A 7,421-nucleotide genomic window follows, 5' to 3' on the forward strand; every position below is an offset into this window, starting at 1 on the left:
CAAGAGAGTCCCAAACTCTCCCTGTACTAGGACGATAGTGGCTACCAGTGTCTCCTTATGCTTAGACCCTCATATACTGGGCAGTGGGGAGAATGGAAAAATGCTCTGAAGTTTGAGGTGCTTTCTCGTGTCACAATTCACCTCTATATTAATTCCTAGCACTACCTGCAACTTGCTTCTTGGCATACACATGTGGTATATATGGCTTCTTAAAATCAGCTGTCCTGTCCTAAACAGCCAAGACTGATGAATCAAGGCCCCTAATTCCAGCCACATCACTGCACTAATGGCACAGGCACAAGACTATTGGACTGAGGAACACAAAACAGCTGACAAACACCACATACCTCCTTTCAAGAACCAGCACCCTCAGATATGGCTGCCTGAACTTCCCTTTTCTCACTACCATTAGTCAAGATAAGACAGGCATGTCAGCACCAATGATATACCAGCGTCCAGATATGATATCTGGATGGTGGCATAGAGCTCTCAGTTTAGGGAAATATGCCAACTCCCATAGGGAGCCGACCTGAGGCCTGGTCTACACTACAGAGTTTGGTCGAAGTAATGCAGTTTATGTTGACCTAACTTTGTAAGTGTCTTCATTATAATGTTGCTCCCGCCAATGTAAGTCGCCCACTACACCGACCTAATACCTCCACTGTGAAAGGCATAACACTTAGGTCGAGGTAGTTAGGTGGATGGAGTCTCCATGTATAAGCTGCATTGCTTACATCGCCTGTTGCTGTCTTTGACAGTCCAAGCTCCACCACTGTGGGGCTAATAGCTCAAGCCTACCCATCCCGGGCTGGTCAGCCCAAGCCCCACCGTCCTGGGCTGGTCAGGTGGGGCTGACAGCTGGAGCCCCGCCACTCTAGGACCCTGCAAGGTTGTCAGCCCAAGCCCCGTGAGCCCAGGTCAGGTGGACTGTGCCAGCCATGGGGATCTACTTGCAGTGTACACATACCCTCCAAGGCTGGAGGATGGGCAACCCTTGGAGCTTTCCTCTGGCCTCCCCACAGCACTGCCAGCTCCCTACTGGTCCCCTAAAAGTTTTGAGCCCTCAAATGTCTTGTTAGTTAGGGCACTGGCCAAGGCATATGAGGAGAACAGGGTGTCTAGGACCCCAGACTCCAACAGTTACCCTCTGAGCAAAGGAGGGAGAAACCTGATGAAGAAAACAGTTTATAGTACACAATTAAAACATGATTACAAGTTACTTCTGAGCTAATGTCAGAGCTGCACAGCCAGCTCCTTTCTCTATACGCAGCAATAACAGCAGGCCACACCAGGACAGAGGCATTCTTTCCCCCTGCATTCTACATGACTGCCACTATCTCTAGAGTGCTGAAATCTTTACTTTCATTATTCAGCTTCTGCATCTCTTTACAGCCACCACCAAAAGCCAAGAATGAGGAACTGTGTAACTTGTATCTTTAGAGACGGGAAAATGAGTTACCTGTAATTTTGTTTCTTTGAAGATATCACTTTATGGAATTCTCAGTGTCTGGTCCCCTTATGCCAGTATACAGGGTGGCTTGGAGCCCTACATACATAAAGTGATAAACTTGCAAGATAATATCTTTAAAGAAATAAACTGTAACATGAAAATGAAAAAGACAGCAGATTACCAGACTCAACATGTATTTTTGATGTCATAGTCCATTTTTAAAGATTTTGGGAGAAAAGCTATGACAATAATGATAATCATTTATGTTTCTTGCATTCTTGAAATGTTTGATAGTAATGATAATCCATCAAGATCAGCTTCGAGTTCTCACCACATACCCACTTAAAAAGAATTGATTAGTTCAAAATATCCCACTTAAAACCCCTTCTTCTTATTAACCTTACATCATTTGTTATTTCTATAAACCAAATTTTAAAACTTGAGTGATTAAAGGCGGGCAAGTTGCTATGCTGGGCCATAGGGAACAACCTTAAGCTTTCAGTTCCCTGGACTGGTGATCACTAGCCATGTTGAGCTGATTATTGGCCTTGCTGTAGGCAGCACAGGAAGACAGATGGCCACTGCACATGCATTTGTGACTACCCACCAAATGAAATTACACCAGCATTGAGACTGGAAAAGGCTCCATCAGAACCATCCAGACAGATAAAACTGTTTGCTCCTTCAGAACCATCCAGACAGATAAAACTGTTTGCCACCATGACAATGTAGGTGGAAAAGGGCCCAGGAGTGAAAAGAACTGTGTTCCCCCAGTGTGACTGGATAATACTTAAGGCCAGAGACCACCTGTACCTGCTGATAGTGGAAGGCGGGGGGGGATGGAATGAGGGCAGCTGCTTCAGCCGATGTTACTGAGCATGCTCAGTACAAGCCAAGTAGCAACTCTTGCGGGGAGGTGCGGGGCACATGACCCTCCGTGCCCCCTCTCCCCAATGTGGCGCCTCTGCTCAAGGCCCTCCCTGTGCACAGGACCAAACATAGATGGAATGAACCAAGACACTTTGATGGTATGTGGGTACCATTTTGACCCCACATTGCTATAGCCTCTGAACACCATTTATTGATTTATCCTCATGACACCCCTGTGAGACAGTGCAATTCTATCGTCACTATTTTACAGTGAGGCACACTGACATTAAGCAACTTCTCCAAAGTCACACAGGAAGTCTTTGGCAGCACCAGGAAGTAAGCCAAGTTCTGAGCCCTTGTCCAGTTCCTTAATTCCAAGGCCATTCTTCTTCCTCTCATGCTAAAAGGCAGAATCATGCACTGACAAAAACAAGTTCATAATAATTAAAAAAGCAATTGAAAAAAAACCAGAGGAAAACAAAGTCATGTTGGCAACATAAAATAGTTTGGGTCCAAATACTGATTTTGTCCAAAATTGAGAGCAAGTTGTTCACTGCTGTGCCTTCACAGTTCTGGCATTATACATTTCAGAAGGAAGCAATGGACAAGGCATCAGGAAGAAGATCTTAGTACAAATGAAAGAAGCAAATGCTGACTCTAAGCTTATCAGTTGTGACTTTCTTCCTCCTCGCAGGAGAAGATGCTGCATTACTGTTGAGCTGGCCTTAGTAGAACATAGATCAGTAAAAGCAGGCGGGTCTTTACCACACAGCTGATCACGTACAAGCCCTAGAAAAAAATAAAAGGGTAATTTAAAAGGAAAAATACTTACATAACTGAAAGAGATTCTATTAACCTACTTAATATAATTAGAAACACTTACGGCAAACAATGAGAGAAATCTGAACTAACTCTGGTAAATATCAAGGACTTTTTTTATTTTTAAAAATTAGAATGTTTTTGTTCAGAAAGTAGGCAGCTGACAATTAAACAATATTACAGAAGTACTTATGCTTCAATTAAAATAAAAGCATTTTTATTAAAATAAAATTAAAATTATTCTATCAGTTTTTATTCTACTCTTATCAAAGTGTTTTTTATTAGCTGTCAAAGACCTAAGACAAGTCAGAGCTGCTCTAAAAGTAAGCTGAAGTGGAACCAAAGCCATGAATGAAAACATTGCAGGAAAGAGAAATTCTTAAAGACTAAGGGCCTGATCCAAAGCTCACTGAAGTCAATAGGAGTCTTTCCACTGACTTTGATGAACATTAGATCAAATCTGAAGTAACTTCCAACAAAGAAAATACATATGATTTTTCAAAAGATAAACATTTGATTCATGTTATTTTCTGTTTGAAAGTATAACATGAAAGACAGAAACAAACAGATTATCCACCAAGTTGCACTTTGTGAAAGTAGGCTTACTCCTGCGATCTTGGAGCTAATGTGGCTAAATGACAACTCCATGCCACCAGATCTGCCCCAAAATCCTATTTTTATATTCCCCAAACCTCTGGCAACCTCCATAACAAGTACTAAAATAAATAATAGTTAAGGATTTGATCACACTATACAGCAGCATGTATATTTACACTACTAAGGGAACTATAATTTTTTTTATTTTTCGGTATATACATTTGATGCTGATTATTCTCTTGAACAAGTGGTCACCACATATTTCATGACAACACAAACATAATACAAAAACCTTAGCATCACAGTTCAGAATAATACACAACCGTACAACATATATTTCACTTAATACTCACTACGTGTATTGCCAAACATAATGGCCAAAGGTCAAATCACCTTGAAAATGGGAGACTGTCAAGTAATCAATTGCAATGTAAATCATTCCAGTCATTGGGAAAGACATTTAATAGAAGCTAAGGAATGACAGATAGAAAAGCTCCATTTAGTTTATTGTGTCTATAGCAGTCATAATGCAGCAGTGTTTTCTGTAGTATACACAAAAGCTTTGTCCAGTCTATTTTTAAAATGGGTCAAGCACCTCCCTTTAAAGGGCATTCCAATAGTCTGTTTTTAACATTACTTACTTTCATCGCATTGTTCCTTGCTATATCTCCTTGGACCACCCAAACAATTAGTCTCTCTGAGTTGTTTGTGGACTATACCACATGTTCCATAATCATTTGGTAAAGCTATTTATATTTAAGTTTGATTTGTGAAGAAAAAGTATATCCCACCAGCTCCTTAATTATTTTTGTTAAACAATTCACAAATCCACCGATTAATAAAAAACTGTCACTACCCTTTCTGTAACTGTTCTTCCAGATGTGTTGCACAAGTCCATTCCAATGTAGGTGTGTGCGTACCCTGAGCACAGCTACCAGCAATTTTCTCCTCAGTGGTACCTGTTGCATCAGCTTTGGCGCCCTCTGGTGCTGCATGCTCTTAGCACCAGTATAAAGGGCCTGGCCAACCCTGTGCCCCTCAGTTCCTTCTTTCCAGTCAACTCCGAATTGGGGTAAGAGAGCAAGTCTTGGAATGTGCAAAACATTTTGAAGAGCAACAGTTACGGAAAGGTTAGTAACTTTTTTCTTTGAGTGATTGCACATGTCCATTCCATTATAGGTGACTCCCAAGCAGTTGTATAGGTAGAGGTGGAGGATTCAAAAGTTTAGTGACATGCTGACTTCAACAGTTTGGCCAAACTCAGCATCGTCTCCAGCCTGCTGAGTGATGGCGTAATGAGAAGCAAATGTGTGCACAACGACCAGGTTGCTGCTCTACAAAAGTCCTGGATAGGTACCTGTGGTAGAAACAGTGCTGGAGATGCTTGTGCTCTTGCAGAATGAGTCATTAGGACAGGCAGGGTAGGAACCCCTGTCAGGTTGTAAAATGTGCGGATTCATGATGTGATCCATGATGAAATTCTCTGGGCTGAGAGGCAGACCTTTCATCCTGTGTGCAATGGCTACAAACAGTTGGGTAGATTTTTGAAACAGTTTTGTCCTTTCTATGTAGAAAGCCAGACCATGCCTAACAACTAGCGAGTGGAGACTCCGTTCTTCCCTGTTCGCATATAGCTTTGGACAGAAGTCTGGTAGGAAGACAGATTGATTGCTATGGAACTGGAAAACCACCTTTGGAAGAAAAGCCAGGTGAGGATACAATTGAACTTTGTCCTTAAAGAACACCATGTAAGGCAGCTCTGACGTGAGGGCACGGATCTCTGAAACTTTTCAGGCTGAAGTGATGGCCACTAAGAAGGTCATCTTCCATGATGGGTAGAGCAGGGAACAAGTTGCCAATGGGTCAAATGGGGGAGGTTTGATAAAACCAGGTTGAGGTCCCGGGGGGGGGACTGGTTGCCTCACATGGGGGTACAACCTCTCATGGCCCTTAAGGAAACGATTAAAGATGTCATTCGAAAAAACGGATTGGCCATTCACCCAAGATGAAAGGCTGAGTTCGCTGCCAGGTGGACTCTAATAGATGCCACAGTTAGACCTTGCTGTTTTAAGTGCAGTAAGTATTACAGAACGAATGACAGTGATGATCGCATAGGTGAGACACCCTTCTGGGAAGACCAGATAGAGAACCGTTTCCACTTTGTGAGGTAATTAGTCTTGGTGGATGGCTTCCTGCTTCCTAGTAGAACTTTGCGGACCTGCTCCAAGCAGGCTAGTTCTGTGGGGTCTAGCCATGGAGCTTCCAGGCTGTCAGGTGGAGGGACATGAGATTTGGGTAGGGTGACCTGTTTTTTGGGACTTTTTCTTATGTAAGTGCCTATCACCCCCCATCCCGTGTCCCATTTTTTCATAGTTGCTTTCTGGTCACCCTAGGTTTGGGTGATGCGCCGCACTGTTGTACTGATCTCTGAGGTGCTCTGTAATCATCATGATTGCCTGGAACCATCCTTCTGGGAGGAAGGTTCTGGCTTGGACAGAGTCAAGCACCACTCCAGTGAACTCTATCTTCTGTATTGGGAAGAGAGCAGATTTCTGCACATTTATTAATAGGCCTAGGTCCCGTTAAGTCAACTGAATTAAAAATATGCTGGACATCACTTCGGCCCTGGTCTGGCCTTTGACCAGCCAGTCATCAAGGTAAGGGAAAACCTGAACCTCCTGCCACCATGCACTTTGTAAACACTCCTGGGGCTGCCAACAGGCCGAAAAGGAAAACCGCGAATTGGTAGTGCATGTAGTTCACGATGAACCTGAGGAAACTTCTGTGTTCTTGAAATATCAAAATGTGGAAATAAGCATCTTGACTGAGGGCCTTGCACAGGGGGAAAGCCCACAGCTTCCAGAAGGGCCACTGTACCGGCATCTGCCACTGCCCAAGAGGCCATGCAGCCAATGCAATGGCCTGGCCCCATCGCAGGGTAGTGCCAAGCTATACACCAGTGCCGGCTCCTGCAGGAGATATATAACTCCGCCTCTGCCTCCAACTCTGAGGTGTCTGTTTGGAGATCAGGGGGAAGTGGTACCCGCCGGTGCAAGGGACCAGTGCTGAAGTGGGGAAGACTGGGACTGGGTCATCATGGCCGGTTTCCCTTTACATAGTACCAAGGTAGGAAGTTCTTTTCTTCCTACCAGTGCAGTTGGCTCTTCTATCACCAGAGATGCTGGTATCAACAGTGACAGTAGGTCTATAGCTGAAGAAAAACTGCCGGCATGGAAGGTACCACCAAAGCTCCAGTACCATGCTGCCCCTCTGGTGCTGGGCTCAACGACACCTGAACTGAGGGCAAAGTCAGCATTGCCGCCTGAGTTTCTGGAGCTGCGGAGTGACCCAGTGCGGGTCACACTCTTCCATGGTCTCCATGTCCAGCCGTCCTAAGGGTTGGGGAACATCCTCTCTCAGCCATCTTCTTCTGTTTCTTCCTCGGCACTGGAGTTGGTGAATGGTGCAGAGGCTCCTGAATGGTGGCAGAAGTACTCCTCACTGATGCAGAGCTGTTTGGTGCTGAATCTGAATGTCCCAGCTCTGAGGGAGGTCGAGCGCCACTTCCATTAGAATGGACTTCAGTCTAGTGTCCTGGTCTTTTTTGGTACGGGGCTTGAAGCCCCTGGAAATCTTGCAGAGCTCCCAAACGTGAGCTTCCCCCAGACACTTGAGGCAACTGGAG

General features: G+C 44.3%; 1 protein-coding gene across 2 annotated transcripts in view; it reads right to left on the minus strand.

The window, feature by feature from the left end:
* Positions 1 to 1,549: 1,549 nt before the first annotated feature.
* ARID2 (AT-rich interaction domain 2) overlaps positions 1,550 to 7,421 on the minus strand; it is a 175,190-nt gene continuing 169,318 nt past the window's right edge. Inside the window, exons 22-23 of one of the 2 annotated variants that reach the window (XR_013347963.1) lie at positions 4,130 to 4,206; positions 1,550 to 3,109 (exon numbers count right to left, since the gene is read on the minus strand). The gene's annotated coding sequence lies outside the window, so the exon portion shown is untranslated. The remainder of the gene's footprint in view (positions 3,110 to 4,129; positions 4,207 to 7,421) is intronic. The other variant, XR_013347962.1, reaches the window with a different exon arrangement.

The sequence above is a fragment of the Eretmochelys imbricata genome, chromosome 1, assembly GCF_965152235.1.
Source record: "Eretmochelys imbricata isolate rEreImb1 chromosome 1, rEreImb1.hap1, whole genome shotgun sequence".
In the NCBI taxonomy this organism is placed as follows: domain Eukaryota; kingdom Metazoa; phylum Chordata; order Testudines; family Cheloniidae; genus Eretmochelys; species Eretmochelys imbricata.